Here is a 23,412-nt window from a genome sequence, read left to right on the forward strand (position 1 = left end):
TAATAATTAATAACCTCTTTCTAGTTTAAAATAATATAGATAATTTGTTTATTGTCTCTATTCTGTTTCCTTAAAAAGGTATGGTCATAAATATTCTGTCAAGACAAAAATATAAACAAAATGTTTAACAGCACATATGTAGAACTCTGTTTTCCAGGGAGCAATTATAAAAGATTGAAGAAAATTAATTATCAAAACAATATATGTAATTCAGTTAATATGTGATATATCTTAGTAAGCTTAGTAGTAGCAGTTTAGAGATTTAAAAAAATGAACCTAAGCATTATTTTAAAATTTTTAATAATTTTATTTTTGAGCATTTCATATATGAGTACTGTATTTATCTCATTTACGTTCTTCTATCTACATGTCAATTCTACCCATGTCCCTTCAATTCCCACTCAAATTCATGACCATATATGTTAGGTCATACACACACACACATACATATACACATACATACATACATATACACATACATACATACATATATATGTATCTTGTTGAATCCATTTAGTGTTGTTCATACGTAATATGGGTATTTGTTTAAGGCTGGGATTGGATGACTTATCAGGTGATCATCCCTGGAGAAGACTGGCTCTTCGTTTCTTAGCAGATATTATTGTCTGTTCCTTTCCATCTAGGTGTGGTGCCTTGTGAGATTTCCATATCCATGTTGGCATGTCAACTGGAAATTTTATTGTTTAAATTTTGTTCATTCAACAGTGTTATTGAAATTTCATTGGTATAGCTTCAATGTTAGGTATCAAAGACACTATCTCACAGAGGACTTCCTAATCCTCTGGTTCTTACAGTCTTTCTGCCTCCTCTTCCAAAGTATTCCCTGAGCCTTGGATATAGTTACTGCATTGTAAATGTATAATTTGTGGTTGTGTGCCACAGTTGTTCTATGCATCTTGACCAGCTCTGGATTTCTATGGTGGTCTCAGTCCATTGGAAAGAAGCTTCTTTTATGAGTAGTGACAATTACAGTTATGTCTGAGTATATGAGATTGCAGTTTGAAATTATATATGTTCAGGAAATTAATGTCAGTACATCCCTCTCTAGAGTATGAGGTAGTTGGTTTATGGTTCTAGACATATATTCTCTCTCACTGAGTTGTCCTTAAATTTGATGATGTAGCTATTGGTTATTTACTTGATATAAATATCATATTGTAACCTTAAAAGTGTTAAAATTCTTAGCAATTATAATCTCATGCTACTACAGGAAAAAGTTTATCATCAACCCAGCTACAGATTCTGTGACCTAACATGATAGTCTGCCTGAGATATGCTTGTTCAATAGTGGCTCACATGTGTGAGTAACCAACCACTCTCTGTTTGGATTTAAGGTCTACTTCATGAGATGGAACCCATTCTTGGCACAGCTAGTTTGACCAAAAACCTGAGACTGTATAGGCCTTAGGCCTAGGGGAAAGCAAATACAACTATTGTGATAAAGAAACATAGAAACAAGGTGACTCCTTATGACATTCTACTACTCATAAATCAATGCCTTGTTCAACCCTCATCAGAGAAACTTTTCCTTGGAGTAGATAGAAACGAACACAGAGACCCACAACTAGTCAATGTACAGACAGTGAGACTTTTTAATCCTAAATGAGGTGACTTCATCAAAACCTTCCTTCATGGCTCAGAGACCTATTCAGAAGAGGAGGAGAAAGATTGTAAGAGCGAGAGGTGATGGATGACACCAAGGAGACAGTTTCCTCTAGACGCGCCATACCTGGTGCACATAAGCACTCATGGAGACTGAGGCGGCACTCACAGGACCTGCACGTGTCCTAGCAGGACAGGATCCTGGAGCTAAGAGGAAGAAATGGACATAACCTCACACCTGTAGCCCAGAAACTATCTGCAATTGGCATCCACTTACAGAGGAAAAGTTAATTTTCTCCAATGATATCTCCAGGGATACATTAACCACTTCAGGATAGGCTTCATAGCCAGGAGCAGATGTTCAACACCAAACTCAATAGTACCAAGCTTCTTTTAGGTGAATAGCTCCCAGATCATGACACAGAGACTCATTATCAGTTAGGAATGCTTGGCATTATCTTAACTCTCATTTTAATGTTTTTCTTTGTCTATGTTTTGCCGTAGGGCTTTTTGCATTTCTTCCTTTCTTTTCATATATCCTACTTTCCTGCTTCTCCTGTCTGTCTGGCAGCTGCCTGGCTTCTGGCCCAGGCATGTCCCTCTCTTTCTCCCTTGTTCTCTTCTCCCCTTATCTCCCAGCCTAGATTTCTCCTCCTACCTCCTATGTATTCTCTCTGCCCACAAGCCCTGACTCTGTCTAACTCTTGGCCATTCAGCTCTTCACAAGACCAATCAGATGCCTTAGAAAAGCAAGGTGAAACAAATGTAACACATCTTTACATAATTAAACAAATGCAGTAGGAACAAAAGTAACATGTCCTACATCAATAAACAAATACAAATATAACAACCTTTACACAGTTAAAGTAATATTGTGCAGCATAAACAAATGTAACACATCTTTCTTAGTTAAAATCATTTTCTACAACACTCAATGGTATTTGGGTAGACATTTTGTGACATATTGCTTTGTATGGGCATTTTTGGTCTTATTGGTCTTTAGCTTGTATATCTTAGTTTCCAGTTCTGGGGGGTTTGTATATTTTTGTGGTTGTGTATTTATTGTTTTTATTTTTGTTTGAGAGAGAGAAAAATAGAAGGGCAAAGAGTTGGGTGGGTAGGGATGTGGATAGCCTCTGGGAGAAGTTAGAGGAGTGGAAAAGTGTGATTAGAATATACTAGATAAAAAAAAAGTTCAATGAAGCCGGGCGGTCGTGGTGCACACCTTTAATCCCAGTATTCAGGAGGCAGAGTCAGGTAGATCTCTGTGAGTTCAAGGCCAGCCTGGTCTACAGAGTGAGATCCAGGACAGCACCAAAACTACACAGAGAAACCCTGTCTCAAAAAAACAAACAAACAAAAAGTTCAATAAATAAAGGCAAACAAACAAACAAACCAATTACATATTCTTTTGCAGCACATACCTTGTCTGTAAAAATCAGTTTCATAGGGCTCTTTTCCTCTCTGAACTGTACATTTTGATTTTTTTTGTCTGTCAGACATAGTATTTTTTCTTGTACACCTGCATAACAGTTATCAGTAACAATGCCACAGATTCAACATTCTCGTCTTGAAATTTCCTCCACCAAACAAATTAGCCCATCACTTTTAATTCAGCCTCACTCAACTTCTTAGGAGAAAACATGATGCAGCTAGATTCTTGCCAAAATATCACACAGACCTCCTCTAGTCCAGTTGTTAAATTATCATAGGCATAGTCAATTGCAAGGGACATATTGTAATCACAGTCTGTAACACTCTTTGTTCAGACTGTACCTCAGGGAATAACAACCTCATTTAATACTATTGATATTACAAACATATTATGTTTCAATGATTTATAGATAACACTAAAAATCAGCCTTACTTAGCATCTCTCAGATACCACAGGTGGGTCTTTGTATAGTTACAACTCATGTGTTCATGAACTGCTATAAATTAGTCTTTCCTTTGAATTGATGATTTATAGTGATAGTCCACTGCTGCTGGATTTTGTAATAATGATTCTATTGAAAAATGAAATGCTTCCAGAAAATGAGATAACATCACAGAATGATAATCATATAAGAATATTTCATTACTGACTGAATGTGGCCTCTGAATGTCTCTTGATTTCCAAATACATTTCATCTCTGTTATTTTCTTCTCCTTATGTAAAAGGAACTCTGTTACATCATTTAGTTTTCAATTTCATGGTTAATTTTCATTCACACATCACAAAAGATAGAGAACCCTCCCTGAACAAGAAACAATTCACGGCAGACTTGGAATGTGTCCTGAACCAGGTAACACTGAGTTATTTGTTTTTCACAATCATTCCCAAATTCACAAGACCAACATCAATAAAGTTTTTATCTTAACAAATATTATGACTGACTTGTGATCTTTAAAACTTACCCACACACTCAAAATGATAATCTTTTAATTGCTTGTGTTAGTGAAGAACTGCATCTGTAAAAAGTTTATATGATCTAAAACTGGCACAGAAAAAATCTCCTATGCAAAAATATTGCAGATATCATATTTACATGAACTGATATTTAATTATTTCTTCATATCTGAAATATTTGCATTAGAATACTTCAAATAAAACTGTAGAGTTTAGAGTTCCCCACAGAATATATTTAAAAGAAAATTGTACATATAAATGTACTGAAAGATAATTTAAGATTAAAATGCAAAATGTGAGCTGGGGAAAGTCAATTGCTGCTCTTGCAGAGAGAGGATCAAGGTTTGGTTCAAATGTCCATGGCAATCCCAACCCTATCTCTAACTCCTGCTCCAGGAAACCCAAAAGCCTTCTCTGGCTTCTGCAAGCACTAGGCATGGATATGATGTACATGCATACATGCATACTTGCTGGCAAACACATATAAAATATAAATTTAAAATTAGAAAGTCAATTTCATTTTTCTATAATAGCCATTTCTGATGTAGAAATGAAGCATGGACTCAGTATATAATAACATGAAAACCAGAGATTGTTTGAAATAAACTGAACAAAAGAAATGCAAGACATTAAATCTGTAAAACATTTTTGAGAAAAGTGAATTAAACTGAATAACCTTGAGGTCACAATTATGATTATTAGTATTGCTAAAATGATAGTTGATAAAACCCCAGTTGATCTCCAGGTATAAGGTCCCTAATAACATATAATATACCTTATTCATTCATTCATTCATTCGTTCATTCATTCATTTTTGCAATTGTGCAAAATTGGACAATGTAATCCTAAAACTTATGCGTAAAAGGAAGAGGTCCAGACCAGAGACTGCATAGGATGCCAAAAGTTCAGGCCACTCACCCAATCATCTCTCCCACTCTCTCAGTGCCCCCAATCCTATCCCTAATTCTCACCTCCCACCACCTTGCTCCAGACGCCTAACTCTTACAGAGGCTCCCTGATCTACCAGAGGCCATGCCAGCCACCAGAACTCTAGGTGGGCCACTCACCTGTGGACCTCCCACACACTCTTGATGCCAATCTCACTGTCCAGCATCCCAATACCCTCCATGTTATCTTGTCCCAGTTCCTAATTAGGACAGAGAACCCTTGCTGGAAAAGAGGCTAAACATGCCACTAGGGGTCCATGTAGGCTGCCTACCCTGAACCTCCACCACTTCTCTTAGTGCTCCCACACATGTACCCCCAGTCACCCCATTCTTCATTGTCTATTTGTCCCTGCCCCCAGCTGCTTGACCAGAGACCTGGACAGCCACCACAAGTCCAGCTCTGACCTTGGGTGGAGACTCCCTGCTTAATGACAGGTCACACTGTCCAGAAGACTAGAGAGGAAACAAATACCAATGGACTAAACATCAGGCTAACAAAGACAAACTAAGACATCAACACTTGGACCTCTAATCATCCCAAACCGAGGTGCCTAGATGCTAACATAAGAATACCATCAATAACAGCCCAGGAAATAGGTCACTGCCAGAGCCCAGCTATCCACTACAGCAAGCTCTGAATATTCCAACACAGCTGAAGTACAAAAAAAATCATAAAACCAACTGTTTGAAGATGATAGGGATCCTTAAAGAGGAAATGAATAAATCCCTTTTTAAAAAATCAAGGAAAAGACCAAAAAAAAATGGAGAAATGAATAAATCCCCTAGTGAAAGGAAGAAAAAGCAAACAATTAAAGGAAATTAATAAAACTGTTTAAGATTTGAAAATGGAAATAGAATCAATAAAGAAAACACAAACAGAGGGTTATCTGGAAATGAAAAATCTGCATAAGAGGAACTACAGACCCAAGCATCACCAACAGAATACAAGAGATAGAAGACAGGACTTCAGGTGTTGAAGATACAATAGAAGAAATAGATACATTGGTCAAAGAAAATGTTAGATCTAAAAAATTCCTGAAAGAAAACATTGAGGAAATCTGGGATGCTATAAAAAAGACCAAACATAAAAATAATAGAAATAGAAGAAGGAGTAGAATCTCAGTTCAAAGGCCCAGAAAATATTTGCAACAAAATCATAGAAGAAAATTTCCTAACTAAATAAGGAGGTGCCCATAAAGGTATAAGAAGTTAAAACAACAACAACAAAAATCACCAAATAGTTGGATCAGAAAAGAAGGTTCTCTTAATACATGATAATCAAAACACTAAATATTTAGAACAAAAAAGAAATAGTAAAAGCTACTAGGGAAAGAGAGCAAGTATCATATAAAGGCAGACCTATTAGAATTTTAACTTCTGAATTAGGACCCTACAAGCAAGAAGGACTGGACGTGTTCTGCAAACTTAAAGAAACCAGAGATGCCAGCCCAGACTATTATGCACAGCAAAAGTTTCAATCACCATAAAAGGAGAAAACAAGATATACCTTGATGAAGTCAAATTTAAACAATATTTACCTACAAATCCTGCCCTATAGATGGTACTAGAAAGAAAATTCCAATCCAAGGAAGTTAATTATAACTCTGAAAGCACAGGAAATAAATAATCTCATACTAGCAAAACCAAAAGAAGAAAAACATATTCTGTAGATTTCTTAAGTGTTTGAAGACAGCCTGTATCTAAAATATATCTATATGAACTTGAAAACATACTTAATATGACTATAAATTCAATTGTAATAGGTAACTAATTACTAAACTGCATTTCTTTATTATCCTAAATAGTTCTTAATAATAACTTTCAAGGACGGGAAACTTGCATTACATTGTTGAATGAGTTGTATAGATATAATACCTTGAAGAAGATTAGAAATGTATGTACAATACACTCTAACAAAAATAATCTTAATTTTGTATCAACATACAAAATTTGAATACAATATACAAAAGTCCAATCCAATGTAAAATATTTAAAAGTAGTAGTTGCTTTTTAAAAGTTGATTTAATCATCTATCTTTTTATTTACCATATCTATATCCCCTTTTTTCCTTTTTATAGTAGATTTATTAATCTATCCTTTTATCTTATCATATCTATATCCACCAGTTTCAGAATAGATTCTATAATCTACTGTTTTATCCTATCATATCTGTATCCCCCTTTTTTCTTTTCAAAACAAGAACCCTGAATTTCATCTCTTTTGTTTAGTTTTTTCCTGACCATTACCAATAATAGTGTGTAACCAACTACCATCAACAATGATTAAAAATTCATAATCCATTGAAAGACCAAAAACCAACCACCCCACCTCTTGGAAATATTGGCATCATATTCTTAAATTTACTTTGTGCTGTCTGGGAGCAATGGCATCTTTATGGGATCCTGAAAAGAAAAATTGTCAAATTCTGGGAGAGATAGCTGTATCATTTGTTGTCCACTCTCTGTGTAATGTGAAAGTACAGGGTTTGTCTCAAGTCCTGGCTGGAGTAGGCTGCGAGGCTGGATCATCTCAGCTAGCTACCTCAAAATTATCCTGAGCAGTTTATAGTCCAAAGCCTATCTTTGGGTTATGTTTGTCAGCTTAGTAGCATTATCATAGTCCATATGGATAATGGTTGTAGGGCCCCATCATCCTTTTGGAGCCTTCAGAGATAGCTGTTAAAAAAGTTTATCCTTCTCTGTAGAAAACTTAAACATTTTAAATGTCAAATGCAGCAGATCTCAAAGAGGTTAAAGAATCAATATTTGTTATGTACATCCAGAGTATAAAACTTAATTCCTAGTTACTTGATAGAGACTCAAACAAAAAAATCATGTACAGGAAGCTAGATGAAGCTTTTTTCTAGAATTAATACTCTATATGACTATTAATATCATAACTATATATATACATATATATGTATATATATATTATAAGTTTGAGGGTATTTATACTTTAAGAAAAGCTCTAAAGAGTTCAGATAAAACCAAAGAATTATAAAATTAGTGGCTAATTTTTTAATTAGTGGCTAATAAAAACTAATTTTTGTTTTTCTTCTGTTCCATATCAGGTGGCTCTTCTGACATGAGATAGAGATTTTGAATTTTACTTTAACAAGTATGCTTGTGTTTAGAGGAGTTATACTCCAACTCCAAAGCCATCTTTAATTTTTAATGAACTGGGACTACAAAAAAGACATTTTATATTATATGTCTATAGAGAAAAGCAGAAAAAAATTGGTAACACTATTAAAAATTTATCCTTTAAGAAATTTGACATACCAATAGGCCAATTTACTCTTTTTCTTGGTACATTTTTTTGCTGGATGGTTTGTCCATTTTCCTCAGATGTCTTACTTGTCCAGTGGTCTTTTAGCTGGATGCCTTTATTCTCCTGAAAAACAAAAACAAAACCCCACCTCAACCCTAACTTTGGGTATGTTCCCTTTGGCATGTTATATCTGAACAAATGAGAAGCATTTGTTAGTCTTAAAGGTAATTTAAATTGAACAATCATACCAGTAGATGAACTATCAATCATCTCTTCTAATTAAGAGGTCTCTCTTCTTCAAATCTAATCTGTATCAATTCTGATTTATGGTTTCTCTTGAAATTTTTGTTTTTTCTAAAGCTGTTCCATCATCCAGAGCAGTACATTTTCTTACAGTAGACATTGAGTTCCTTAATTGCTCTGGGGAGGAGTTTCCTCTACAATGACAGGAAATGACTGAACCAAATTTGACACAGGGGCCTGCAAGAGGCCCCTCAAGGTATTTTCTGATGGCAAAGTTTCTGATGGCAAATGTCCCAGAAGGAAGGGACATTCTGTTTGAGTTATGCTTAGAAAAAAACCTTGTTTCTAAGAACACCCTGTCTACAATTCCTCTTTAGGTGACCTTAGTTACTATAATTGAAACACTTGACATTTTGATTTTTCTTCAATCTTCTGGAAATCACCTCTCCTATCCAAGCATTATCATGGTTATGAGATTCAATATTGACTATATATCAGATCTATTCCTCTAAGGGGACTGATCTTGCCTTTAATGGCCTAATTACCCTTATGAATTGTGCATCAGCATTTTTTTTTTTTTTTTTTTTTTTTTTTTGGTTTTTCGAGACAGGGTTTCTCTGCGTAGCTTTGCGCCTTTCCTGGAGCTCACTTGGTAGCCCAGGCTGGCCTCGAACTCACAGAGATCCGCCTGGCTCTGCCTCCCGAGTGCTGGGATTAAAGGCGTGCGCCACCACCGCCCGGCTTGTGCATCAGCATTTTTAAAAACCAGAGATTCAATTATTATTTGTCAAGCTTCTGAATTTGGTGTCAGTCTATTTACTGCTGAAGTCAATCTTTGTAAGAAATCAGTGAAGGTTTTATTTTGGCCCTGCATAACTTAGTAAAGGACTCAATTTTCTTTCTTATTTCTTTAATTCTTTCCCAAGCATTTGAGGCTGCTGCATGACAGGAATCTAGGCTGTGGTCTTAATATAGAGATTGCCTTTCTACATTAGCACAATCTCTCTCTCCAAGGAGTTGGTCTTGGGAGATATTCATACTTCTAGCTCTACTTCATTATTCAATAGTCTTAGCCTCATCTTTCCACCAGGTCCTACACTCTAACTGAGGACCAGGTTCCAAGACTGCTGTACCCAAGTCACTATCCAGTCTTGAGGGATAATTCCATTATAAGTTGACCATTAATTTAACATCTGCTTCACAAAAGGTAAATGCATACCATATGAGACTATCACTTCTTTGAATCTCCTCAAATCTAACATTTGCACAGGAGTCTACTCAGCTCTTACACAGCATTGAGCATATCTATCATTTGGCAGTTCCTGTAAGGTTACTAGATAAATTAAGGTTGGCTGTTTGGAAACCTTAGGCTGTTCCTCTGTAACCTTAAAATGCAATGCTGAGACTGATTCTCTTTAAATTCTTCTCTCTGGGTCTGAATATCTCAATGATCTGTTTTATAAGTTTTTCTAAAACTTTTGTCTTGGCACTCAAATTAACCAACTTTTTAAGTGATAAAACAAAAATGATCAAACAGATAATGTTTATAACTGAGAGAGAATGAAAACTTTAAGTCTATATGGCAAACTTCACCTTTTGGTGTTTTGTTCCTGGGTCTTTCTCACATCTTGAAGAAATGAAGATAGTAGTGAACTTCTTGCCTTTTTGTTCTAAAGTGGATGCATCAAATTTCATGTAATTGTGTCCAGTGTCTGATGATTGTTTTAAGGCATCTTTGGTTGTTTTAGTGTTGTTTGTGTCACAGATTAAACAAATGTGAACCCTTCAATTATTTGTGAATTCATTTTTAATATGTGCTAAAGTATTTTGGGCATATCCAGTTAAAATATACATGAAAATTCAAAATTAAATATTATGGTCACATTAAGGCCTGATAAATAATGTACTATTTTATAACTGAGTACTGTAAGAATTTTAACTCACTAAAATATCTTTGGGGATAGTAAATGTTTCATAAACCTTTTTTGTTAGGTATATAGATTTTTCACAAGGATTTCTATCTAAAATTATAAATATCTACCTATATAAATTTTTAGATTGTTTATTTTTAACAGGTTACATAAAATTAAGGATTTCCTCAAAATATGTTTAATAAAACTGGGAAATATAAGGCTTTTAATAAGGTTAAAATTATATACATATAAGCCGGGCGGTGGTGGCGCACGCCTTTAATCCCAGCACTCGGGAGGCAGAGCCAGGCGGATCTCTGTGAGTTCGAGGCCAGCCTGGGCTACCAAGTGAGTTCCAGGAAAGGCACAAAGCTACACAGAGAAACCCTGTCTCGAAAAACCAAAAAAAAAAAAAAAAAAAAAAAAAAAAAAAAAATTATATACATATATATTTACTAAGGATTTTTATGGCATTTCCTTTTCATAATGAGGATTATATTGATGTTCAATCCCAACAAAATGTTGCTCAAAATAATAGTTTATTAAAACATTTCTTATGTATGATTATGTGTACAACTGTCTACATATGGTTACATCTTATAATGTAATAATTGCCAAACTGGCTTTTAAGTGTTTAATTAATTAATTAATTAATTTACTTATTTATTATTTTTAAATATGTATATTTCCCTCATCCCAACAGCAGCCTACATTTCTTCTACACCTCCCACTTCCCACCTTCTCTCCCCCATATCCAGTGCTCCTCCATTTCCCTTCAGAAAAAAGCAGGTTTCCCAGTGATAGCAGCTGAACATGGCATAACAAGTTGAAATAAAACTAGGAATAAACCCTCATAAAGGGCTGGATGAGTCAACCTAGTAGGATGAGAAAGATTCCAATAGCAGGCAAATAGTCAGATGCTCCCTCTATAACTGTTAGGAGTCCCACAAGCTAAACAACAGCATGTATGCAGAGGACCTAACACAGAATCATGCAGGCTCAGTGATCACCTCTTCAGTCTTTGTGAGCCCCTGTGACCCCTGCTTAGTTGATGTCCCTGACCCCTCTTTCTCCTACATTCTCCTTCCTCCTCTTCCATGGTATTCCTAGAGCTTCAGGGGGAGGGACCTGATGGAGATCTTCTATATAGGCTCACTCTTTGACTAATGTTTGGGCATGGGTCTCTGTGTCTGCTCTCATCAGTGGCCAGGAAAGCCTTTCTGATTTTGCCTGGGCTAGGCAATGATTTATGAGTATATAGAGATATTAAAGATATATTATTTTATTGATTTTTTTCTATTATATGTCTCTGAGCTATCCAGACTCCAATTCCTGGTCATCCAGACAGTGTGGAGCATGGGCTCCCACTTGTGGCATGTGCCTTAAATTAGACCCATCATTTGTTGAGCATTCCCACAAATTCTGCATCTTCATTGTGCCAGCATATCTTACAGGCAGGATAGATTATAGGTCAAAGGTTTTATGTCTGGTTTTGTGTCTCAGTCCCATGAAATTCTTGCCTGATTTCAGAGAAAGGCCGCTTCAGGCTGTTATTTCTCTGTTAATAAGAGTTGTTGTTGGGGTCATCCTGAAAGAATTCTGAGATTTTCTACTGGTCTTGGTTTCTACATAAACCCCTCCCCACAGATGCTGTCCTATTCCAGCCCTCTCTCCCAGTATCTCTCCTGCCTTCTGTCTCTGCCCTCCCCCAACTTGATTCCTGCTGTTGACATTCCCAGCTGCCCCCAGTCCACCAACAAAATCTGTTCTATTTCCCCTTTCCAAGGAGATGTGTGGATTCCTCTTAGAGCCCTCTTAGTTACTTAGCCTTTCTGGGTCTATGGATTGTAGAATTATTATCAGTTACTTAACACCATGTTTATCTTCTTGAGTCTGGGTTACCTCACCCAAGATGATTTTTTCTAGTTCCGTACATTAGTCTGCAAATTTCCTGATGTCATTAAAAACAAACAAACAAAACAGATAAATAATTGTCCGTTGTATAAATGGACCACATCTTTAGCCATTCCTTTGTCGAGAGCCATCTAGGTTATTCCTTGTTTCTGGAGATTATAAATAAAGCCACAATGAACATAATTGAGTATCTTCATGGTAGGATGGGGCACCTTTTGTGTATATACCCAAGAGTGGTATAGCTTGGTCTAGAGATAGGTCAATTCCCAGTGTTTTTCAACAAATACCATATTGATTTTCAAAGTGGTTATATAAGTTTGCACTCCCACCAGCATTGGAGATGTATTCCCCTTTATCCACATCCTTAAGAACAAGAGCTGTCTTTTGATTTATTGATCTTAGTCTTTCTGACATGTGTAAAATGGAATCTCAAAGTAATTTTGGCTTTCATTTCCCTGATAGCTAAGGATGTTAGCCATTTCTTTAAGTGTTTCTCACTCACCTTGCTTTCCTCTTTTGAGAATTTTCTGTTTAGTTCTATGTCACATTTTAATTGGTTTTTTGTTTTCTTGAAATGTAGTTTCATGAGTTCTTTATAAATTTTGGATATTCATCCTCTATCAGAGGTGGAGTTGGTGAAAAATGTTTCCCATTCTGTAGGCTATTGTTTTGTCCAGCTGATGGTGCCCTTTGCCCTGTAGAAGCCTTTTAGTTTCATGAGGTTCCACATATTAATTGTAGATCTTCATGTCTGTGATATTTGTTCTCTTCATGAAGTTGTCTCCTGTGCCAATGCATTCAAGACTATCCTACATTCTTCTTCTATCAGAGAAAGTGTATCTGGTTTTATGTGAGGTCTTTGATCCACTTGGACTTGGGTTTTGCTCACAGTGATATATATGGATGCATTTGCATTGTTCTATGTGCTGTCAAGTTAGACCAGCATCATTTAGTGAAGATTATTTCTTTTTTCCAGTGTGTGTTTCTGGCTCCTTTATCCAAAAATCAGGTGTCCAGAGATGTGTGGATTTATGTCAGGATCTTTAATTTGATTCCATTGATCAACATGTCTGTTTTTATGCCAATACCATGTGTTTTTTATTATTATATCTCTGTAGTGAACCTTGAAACCAGGGATGATGTTATCTCTAGAAGTACTTTTATTGTATAGGATTGTTGAAGCTATTCTGAAATTTTTGTTTTTCCATATGAAGTTGAATATTCTCATTTCAAGGTCTGTAAATAATTGTGTTGGGATTTTGATGGATATTTATGTTGAATCTGCAAATTGTTTTTGTAAGATGGCCATTTTTGCTTTGTTAATCCTACAGATCCATGAGCATGGGAGATCTTTCAATCTTCTGATATCTTCTTCAATTTTTTTGTACAAAGATTTGAAGTTTTTAACATAAAATCTTCCCCTTACTTTGTTGGAGTTACCCCAAGATATTTTAGATTATTCATGGCTATTGTGAAGGGTGTTGCTTCCCTGATTTCTTTATCAGATTTTTTTCCTTTGTAGATAGGTAGGGATAATGATTTTTTTTTTTTTTTGGTGTGTGTGTGTTTATGTGTGTGTGCTAATCTTGTATTCAGATACTTCTCTAAAAGTTGAATCTTGCTTTATCAGTTGGATGATCTTTTTGATGTGTTCTTGGATTCAATTTGTAAGTATTAGTATTTTTGTGCCTAGGTTCATAAGGGAAATTCATCTGTAGTTCTCTTTCCTTGTTAAATCTGTGTGTAGTTTGTTTATCAGGGTGACGGTAGTCTCATGAAAATTCACAATGTTCCTTCTGTTTCTATTTTGTGGAATAATTTAAGGAGCATTAGCTCTTTGAAAGTCTGGTAGAATTCTTCCCTAAAACTGTCTGGCTCCGGGTCCTTTTTGGCTAGGAAATTTTAATGATTTCTATTTAATTGCTTCTATTTCCTTGAAAGTTACAGGCCTATTAAAACCTTTTATCTCATTTTGATTCAGTTTTGGTAAATGGTATCTATTAAGAAAATTGTCCTTTTCTCTTAGATTTTCCAGTTTTGTGGAGTATAGGTTTTAAAGTCTGGCTTACTCATTCTTTGGATTTCCTAGGTGTCTTTTTTTTTTTTTTGATTTTGTTAATTTTGATATTCTCTCTCTGTCTTTTAGTTCTTTTGGATAAGGATTTGTCTGTCCTATTTATTTTCTCAAAGAACCAAGTCTTTTCTTCATCAATTCTTTGTATTGTTCTCTTTGTTTCTATTTTATTGATTTCAGTCCTCAAGTTGATTATTTCCTGCCATCTAGTTCTCTTGGATGTGCTTTCTTCATTTTTTTATAGAACTTTCAAGTATACTCTTAAGTTGCTAGTATGAGAGCTTTCCTTTTTTTAAAAATCTAAGCACTTGGTGGTATGAACTTTCTTTCCTCTTAGCACTGCTTTCATTGTGCCCCATAAATTGGGTAGGTTATGCACTAATTATCTTTGAATTCTAGGAAGTCTTTAATTTCTCTATTTCTTACTTGGCCCAGCAGTCATTCATTAGAGAGTTGTTTAGTTTCTATGGCTTTATAGGCTTTCCATTGTTTCTGCTGTTGTTGAAATCCAGTTTTAATCCAAGTTTGTCTGACAGGATAAAGGGAGTTATTTCAGATTTCTTGTATATGTTGAGGCTTGCTTTGCGATAGAATATGTGATCCATTTTGGTGAAAGTTCTGTAAGGTGATGAGAAGAAGATATATTCTTCTGGTTTTGGTTAGAATATTCTGTAGTTATCTGCTAGGTACATTTGGTTCATAAGGTCTTCTAATTTCAGTATTTCTCTGTTTAGTTTTTGTCTGAATGACCTGTCTGTGGTGAGAGTAGGGTATTGACGTCTCCCTCTATCAATGTGTGGAGGTCAATGGGTGACTTAAGCTTAAGTAATATTTGTTGTTGGTGCTTTTATTGTTTTATTTTCAAACAACAATTTCCTTGTGTTTGGGGCATAAATGTAAGGAATTGAAATATCACCTTGGTGGACTCTTTCTTTGATGAATATGAAGTTTTCTTCCCCATCCTCTTGATGAACTTTGGTTTGAAATCTAAATTGTTAGATATTAGAATGGATCTATTAGCTTGTTTCTTTGATCCATTTGCTTGAAAAACCTTTACTCTGAGGTGATGTCTCTCTTTAATGTTGAGTTGTGTTTCTTGTATACAGGATGATTGATCCTATTTATACATCCATTCTGTTGGTCTATGTCTTTTACTGGGGAATTGAATCCAATGATATTTAGAGATGTCAATGACCAATGATTATAAATTCCTGTTATTTTTGTCATTGTTGATGGTGGCAGTGGTGGTTGTGAGGGTGGTGTGTGTGTGTGTGTGTGTGTGTGTGTGTGTGTGTGTGTGTGTGTATTTCTCTTCTTTTGCTTTTGCTACTGTGAGATTACCTGTTTCCTGTGCTTCCATGGGAGTAGTTAACCTGCCTGGGTTGGAGTTTTCCTTCTAGTACCTTCAGTAGGGCAAGATTTTTGGATATATATATATATTGACTTTATCAAGAAATACCTTGTTTTCTCCTTCTATGGTGATTGAAAGTTTTATTGGGGATTGTGGTCTGGGCTGGCATCTGTGTGTTATCTTAGAATCTGTAGCACAAATAACCAATTTCTACTGGCTTTAGAGTCTCTATTGAGAAGTCATAATTCTAATAGGTCTACCTTTATATGTTACTTGCTCTTATTTATTTATTTTTTGCTTGTAGCTTTTAATATCCCTTCTCTGTTAGTATGTCTAGTATTTTTATTACCATGTGGCAAGGGAACTTTCTTTTCTGGTACAATGTATTTGGTGTTTTGTAAGCTTTTTGTACTTTTATAGGCATCTCTGTTTAGGTTAGAAAAAATTTCTTCTATGATATTTGCTGAGAACATTTTCTAGGCTTTTGAGCTGGGATTCTTCTCCTTCTTCTATTTCTATTATTCTTAGATTTTGCACTTGCACAGTGTTCCAGAAGTCCTGGATGGTTTTGTAGCAGGAATCTTAAAAGTACTTATTAATAAAATCAAACCCGAGGCCAGTTATCGGGGTCAATGCTGGTAGATCAAAGACAGAACAAGCCACAGCTATCTCACCTTGCCAATTCCTCAGCTGGTCCTGTTTCCTCAGACTGGAAGCTTCTGTGTCCTCATCCCAATAGCTCTCAGCTGAACTGCTGCTTAAAAGCCTGAATGCTTAATCAGCCACATGCTTAACCAGCCAAAATGCCTCTAGTTTCTGGTCCTCAAGCCTTATATACCTTTCTGCTTTCTACCATCACTCCCTAGGATTAAAGGCTGGCTTCCTGGGATTAAAGGCTGGCTTCCTGGGATTAAAGGCGTGAGTCACCATGCCTGGCTGTTTCCAATGTGGCCTTGAACTCACAGAGATCCCAGATGGATTTCTGCCTCTGGAATGCTAGCATTAAAGGCGTGTGCTATCACTGCCTAACTACTGGCTTTTCTGTTCTCTGACCCCAGATAAGTTTATTAAGGTACATAATATTTTGGGGAACACAATACCACCACATGGTTTGTTTCAGGAATTTTTTTAGCTATAACCTGTACTTTGACCAACGAATATTTTTCCTCTATCACATCTTCAACACCTGAGAATCTCTATTCCATCTTTTGTATTCTGTTGATGATACTTATGTCTGTATTTCCTGTTCACTTAAGTAGATCTTTTTTATTTCTAGAATCCCTTTTGTTTGTATTTTCTATTTGCTTTATTGTTTCTATTTCTACTTTCAGGTCTTGACGAGTTTTATTTATTTCCTTCATCTGTTTTTGTTGTGGTTGGTTGGTTGGTTTGGTTTGGTTATTGTTTTTTTTTTTCTTGATTTTCATTAAGGGATTTATCCATTTCGTATTTAGGGAACTCTATCATCTTCATAAATTTGGTTTTCAGGTCTTTTTCTTGTGCTCTAGTGTGGTTGGAATAATCATGACTTGTTATAGCAGGATAGGCTGGGTTCTGGTGGTGATATATTTCCTTGGCTATTATTTATCATGTGTTTCTCCTGGAATCTAGGCATCTGGGTTTGGGGCAATTTCATGTCTAGTTGCTGATTTTTGAGTTTGTCTTTGTTGGATGGATGTTTTGTTCCTTTGTTTCAGTTTCCTCTGTGTTCTTGTGGTAGGTGTGGACGGTGGTTGAGCAGGGGGTCTCCACCCAAGTTGGGGCTGGGCTTGTAGCCATCATGGACTCTGGTTGATCCGGGGATCTCCACCCAAGTTGGAGACTGGGACACAGAGATAAGGCAAGATTGAAAGATTGGGAATAGGATAGTGGGGTTAGTGAGTAAGCAAAAGAGTGGAGAATTCTGTTGATAGACAGCTTACCTGGACTTCTAATAGTCTGTGTGATCTTTGGTAGAATGGGGAGTCTCCTCCCCAGTTGGAGGTTGATCTTTTAGAGGTATACCTGATCTCTAGAAGAGCAGGGTGTCTGTTCCCTAGTTTGGAGCTGGTATGTGGTGGTGACTAGGAGAGCACAGGACTGGGGATAGGGTCAGACACGGAGAAAGTGAAAAAGTGAGGGAGTTAGATGAGCTGGAAGCCTGCCTGGACTCATAGCAGTCATTGTAGTCTCTGGTGGAGTGGGGATTCTCTACAACAATAAAGAATTGATTTTTCTATGTATTCTTTTTACTAAATAAACATTTGAAAGCTGTGATTAAATATGATATATTGGACAAAGCCTTTGCTTTTTAAATAATAATTGCCCTAAGTACATAAAATCCACTTAAAATATGAAGCCTTCTTAAAATATTCCACTAAATTACAAAATAATTTTCCTACTGAACAAATATTTAAGTCTGTTTATAAAATTTAGTCTACTAAATAAACAGATAACACAAAGCATTGTAAAAGATTTTACCTGTAAAAAGTAACATTTAAATTAGTTGCAGTCTTCTTCCAAAAATAAAATCAGATGAGTTTATCAACTAAAAAAATATTACATCAAAAATTCTATTCTGATTTAAAGTTCATGACTATATCCAGGTACTTCCAACTCACTGCTAGGAAGTAATAAACTTGGTCACATTAGCTGTATTATTTTAAAGCTTCCTGATGTGGACTTTGAAGATGCTGGATGTATTCATTTCAATGCCAATTAACTAAGTACACTGGGTAGCTAAATGTTTCTCACATATTATGTTACTTAAATAATTTTGTGATTACATTTTAAATTATATTTGATATATTTCTTAATGATAACATATTATTTGTCTCAGTTTTAATAAAATTACAAATAAAGATAAAATGTCCATTCAATGATCTCACTTTTTTTTTTTTCTGTCTGTTTGCTCTCAGACTGGTGTTTGACAGATACAGGTTTTTCTTTATATGATCTTGTTTTCCCATAAAATTTAGATGAAACAAAAAAGTAAAGTTTTTGGTCAAAGTTAGCCTCCATTTACTCTGAATAAAGATGCTTAAATATTTTGATTAGTTCATCTTTTCCGAATTATACAAAAGACACCAATATCTAATAACAACATTCATGATATTTTGTTAACTGCTGATGGACAGGCTGAAGTTTTATATAGCACAATTAGCCAAGATTAGAAACATTTAATTAAATAACATTTTAGTAAAAAAAAGGAAAACAATACAATAACTCCATAAAAAGTTCTATTTTTAACTCTATAAAAATAATTAAAGCAGTGCATCAAACACAAATAACTATATAAGGGGAAATTATATGAACACTATATTTGTTTCATGTGTAATCTTCACTCCATTAACTCAAATTATTCTTGATTATTTAAACAATAATATATGTCACATACAGAATATATAAGAATATACATCAGATCTGATTCATAATTGCTAATCATTTTGGTATGAATCAGTAGTTTCTTAATGACCTTTACCAGCAATTCAACTCTCTTGAAGATTCTTCTTCTGGCCAATATTCAGACTTCATTTACATCAGATCCTAGGAATGACCTCTTGGCCATGACAGGCTCTATAATATTCAATATATGGCCTGTGCATGCATAAAATGTGATAAGTGATCAACAGTGAAAACTAGGAATGAAAATTCTTTCTGGAACAGCCATTTCTGTTCCCATTCTTTTTCTGAACTAACACCTTGCTATAATAAGTAAAATCTCCTTAAATCTATTAACTTAGAACTAATATCTCAGGATAATAAATAAAAACCTATTAAAATATATTAACTTAGCAAAATACTAGCTTTTACCAACCCAGTGGCTCAGGATTTCATAGGAGAGCATTCTGGGGCTATAAAATAGCTTTCCCCACCCCCATCTCGATAAATCTGCTTTTCTGGTGTACTCACCAATGTATTTTAAACATGCCTTCATTTATAACTTTCTTTGTTCTGTAAAACTATAAAAATTTCATAATACTGCTTTAACTTTGGAACATGTATTTGGAGATAATCTAAATCTGTGTACTTGGGCCATGGTCACTCATGATGCCTCCTGAATAAACTCTCTTATTCCCTTTAGCATGACAGCTGTGGTTTTTATGTTGCCACTATGACTTTTAACCATATTTACATATACTTTCCTAAGTGAGACTTGCATTATAGGAAGTTTTTTCCCCAAAATAATAACATCACTGTACAAAATAGTTACTTGTTATATACACAGAAACTCTTGGTTCTATAAATATGAGCATTCTCTGTGAATTTTCTTTCTGAAGCTAAGACCAGTAACACAAACACTCAAATAACAATATTTACTTACTGGTTTTACTGAATGCATCATTTTGAATGACATGTTGGCAGTTTGGCTTTCTCACTCGACAGTAGTACATCATCTTCTGAGTCAGGACAAATTCTATTTCAGGTCACTGATGGCACTGCAGTGACACCTAGTGTATAAGTGAGCAATGTGCAGAAAGATGCACAGCTAATGCTTTAGTTTCAATTTTTTCCATTTGTGTTGTTTATTTACTTATTGATCTATTTTTTGATAATCGAATACATACATTTAATACAGTCTAGTTACTCTCTTCCACTATCCCACTTCTACTGACGCTCTCCTCTCTTACCTGTACAGACTCACACTTTCCATTTTGTCTTCGATTGGTTTAGTTTGACCAGGGCCATCTGTGTGACCATTGGATTGGAAATGTCCACCGAAACATGATGGAGTCACTAGTGGGTACACAACTGAACATACTGAACATACTTTTACCCTAAAACTACCAATAAGAAACAGCTTAGCAATGATTTGTAGGGTCACCTGAAGACCTCCTCAGTCTATGCCTGGTTATTAATGGACCCATTGTTTTGCAGGCCCAGTGGAGGCATTCACCGTTGTTGAGTTTGTGATTGCAGTGGCTATGACTTACCCGGAAGATAGTATTTCACAGCCTTCTCTTTGTCGTACCATGCTCTTGTTTTTCCTACCCCTTCACAGCAATGTTTCCTGAGCCTTAGAGGGTGTGATATAAATGACTAGTTTAGAACTGAACACTGAATCATAACTTATTCTCAGCATCTTGGGTAGTTATATGTATCTGCATCCACAAAAGTTCACTGTAAATGGAGCTTTCTCTAATTCAGGCTGAGAGTCGAAAGTGTCTGTGAGTGCAAACAGTTACATTTAGACATTGACTTAATGCTGTGTCAGTTTAATTAAACAATAGACTTGGACTTCCCCAGGAGGGACTTCTGTCTTAGCCACTGTTCTATTGCTGTGCAGAGACATCATGACCAAGGTAGCTCTCATAAAACAAAGCACTGAACTGGGGGCTTGCTCCCAGTTTCAGAGACTTAGTCTATTATCATAATCACTGGGAGTGCGACAGTATACAGACAGGCATAGTGCTAGAGAAGTACATAAGAGCTACCTCCTGTTCTGCAAGCAGAGAGGGAAACCGTAAAGGTCCATCCCAATGATACACTTTCTCCAAATGACCACACCTCCTAATCCTTCTAATACTTTCAAAGAGTTCTACTCTCAGGTAACTAAGCATTCAAATATATGAGTCTATAGAGGCCATTCTTATGCAAAACACCACAAGTTTTCTTGCCCTAAGATTTTTTTTTTTCTTAAACTATATTTGCAGTACAGTTGGGATTCCCTTTACTAGTTCTTAATCTTAGGCTATGTTTCTTTTTTATTATGCTAATTCAGTGCCCCTACCCCCAGGGAACCTTTTAAAAAGTACAAATGCATGGATTTATATAAGACAAATTAAATCAGATTTTTAAACCGAGAAAATATAACATTAACAATTGAAAGTATATAATTGGTGTTTTTAACTTAAAAATATGCTTGAGTTTGTATCACTAGACGTATATTAATTAATTGAGAAAGCCTGACTATATTGTTCTATGTTCCCAGAAAACCCACTGAAAAAGTAGCTAGTATATTTTTAGTAAATAAGTTTAGCAATTTATATAAGTAACTTAATATGTTTATATATTTAGCATAAATAAGAAAATATGTATTTCTAAATATGCCTTTGCTATTTAAATATTATAATATGAAGATTGACATGTTTACAATTAGATTTTAGTGGCTATATTCATTAGCTGTCTCTTCCATATTTTTTTACATATAGCATCTGCATATAAATAAACATTTTGGAGTAAAATCTCAATTTTATTATGTAAAAGATAACAATTGAACATTGTCAAAATCAATGGTCACAATAACTATATGCTTGTTATATATAGTGTTCATTATATCACAGCATTGTTGCAAAAACAAGTTGAACTTTAATTCTAAAAGCTATCCAAATGATTCCAAGACCTCTTTATGTGAGTATTGAATATGTGAAAAATATGATCTTTGATTTTAAATATAGGTTTTTCTTAGTTTCTTTTCCTGATGTGAAAAAAAATATTCTGACAAATACAACTTAAAGGTGAAAGGATTGATTTCAGTTCACTGGTAAAGGCAGTCCAATATTAAAGGGAGGTCAAGACAGTGGGACATTGAAGCAGCTGATTGTACTGTGTCCACATCAGAAAGCAAAGCAATGAATATATAGATATATATATATATATATATATATATATATATATATATATATATGCTGATGTCCAGGTATGTGGGTTTCCTTCTCCCACTGGGATTGTTGGTCAAAGGTTTGTGAGAGAAGTGGAAGCAGAAGTAGTGAGCAGGGTTCAGACAGCTTTAAGTAGGAGAGAAATAGCCTTCCAGGAGGCAGCTTTAATAAGATAGCTCAGTTTTATTCCAGAGGGAGAGGAATGTATAGGATGGGGACAGCAGCTGGGGCGTCACTTAATTTGTGTTTGGAAGCACTGTTCTTTCATACAGCTGGAGCACAACACCTAATTATGATATGGACAGCACTTGGGGAGCATTTTCAGGCAACTGTGACAAAGATCACACTTAATTCAGGCCTCCAAGCTCAGGGACAGCTTCCAAATAAGAAGAATTAGAATAAGATCTCAAGAAGAGATCAGAAAGCAGGCTGGAGAGATGGCTCAGAGGTTAAGAGCACTGCTTGCTCTTCCAAAGGTCCTGAGTTCAATTCCCAGCAACCACATGGTGGCTCACAACCATCTGTAATGAGATCTGGTGCCCTCTTCTGGCCTGCAGGGACACATGCAAACAGAAAACTGTATACATAATAAATAAATAAATCTTTTTTTTTTTTTTTTTAAAAAGAGAGAGATCAGAAAGCCCCTGCTGCTGGGGGACATTGTGTCGTCTAGACATGATGGACTGCAAACTTAAGCAACAGGGCCCTCCAACACAGGTCCATATTCCCTGCATAGGGAATGGTGCCATCACAGTTGGCAGATCCTCTACTAATCAAGATAATCTCCTACAGACACAACCACAGGCCAACCCCAATTAGATAGCTCCTCACTGAGATTCCATTCTCAAGTGATTCTAGATCATGTCAAGTGGAGTAGTAAACTAACCATCACAAGATTTAAGTAAAAGGAATGATTATTGGTAATCAATAAGAGAAGCAATTATTAACTCTGGAATGGAAAGAGTTGATCTAACTTGATCATGTCTCTCAGACCTGAAAAAGGCATATTGGCAAACCCCTTTCCCCCTTCTGATTGTCTGTCAATTTTCCCATCCAACATTCTGCCTGGTACATACTCTATGTGGAATCTGACTACAACAGCCAGTAGAT

Source organism: Peromyscus maniculatus, chromosome 11 (genome assembly GCF_049852395.1).
Source record: "Peromyscus maniculatus bairdii isolate BWxNUB_F1_BW_parent chromosome 11, HU_Pman_BW_mat_3.1, whole genome shotgun sequence".
NCBI lineage: Eukaryota > Metazoa > Chordata > Mammalia > Rodentia > Cricetidae > Peromyscus > Peromyscus maniculatus.